We start from the raw sequence: 813 nt of genomic DNA on the forward strand, positions 1-813 counted from the left end.
AACCCCCCCCCCCCCTGAGAGAGGACATGACGGCCCAAAACCTGTAACCGCAAAATACTACCGCTACTACCCTCTGATAAAGTAGATGTAAACTACACAGCAACGTCCACTTTTCTTAGGGTGGACATACGTCCACTTTTTAATAGCGATTTTGGCTGGGATGCACTAGTGTGCACTAATGCATATAAAGACCGTTGCACAATGAATAGCGATTTCGGCTCGGATGCACTAGTGCACATAAAACTGTCATACACAATTGCCGTAAAAATGTATTAAAAACAGATTAAATCGTACAATCCCAAATATATTTTATTGTACTGTTAATAAAAAAAACATGTATTTTATAATTTCCATTTCGTTTTTGCACTCATAGTGATTTCGGCTGGGACGCACCGACTGCACATTTCGGGTGTCGGTGCAACTGGTGTGTTCGGCTGGTTGAATGGTGCAGTTCCTCATCAGTGTCACATGTTCATCTGGACTCGATACACCCATATATGTAATACTACTACATTGCTAACGCAATGTATTATAAAGTATAATTAAAAGAAGTACTAAGTATAACAAGATCGCGGCATTATTTCCTATTTTTAACTAGTACTTTTATATAAACCAAATAACAAACTCAACTTCACTATTGAACACGTCGGACACAATAAACGTGATAATTGGCTGGTATTCATAGTCGATTCTTATTTCAAGATCGTCTTAAGTAATGTCTTGAAACGCTAATGCAGCCCTCTGATTGGTTTGTGACTTCCCGCTCGTCGGGTCCTAGGCTCCCGACGGCGTCCGTCCGGCCCCTCCAGGGTG

Source organism: Trachymyrmex cornetzi, unplaced genomic scaffold (assembly GCF_001594075.2).
Source record: "Trachymyrmex cornetzi isolate Tcor2-1 unplaced genomic scaffold, Tcor1.1 scaffold11, whole genome shotgun sequence".
Lineage (NCBI taxonomy): Eukaryota > Metazoa > Arthropoda > Insecta > Hymenoptera > Formicidae > Trachymyrmex > Trachymyrmex cornetzi.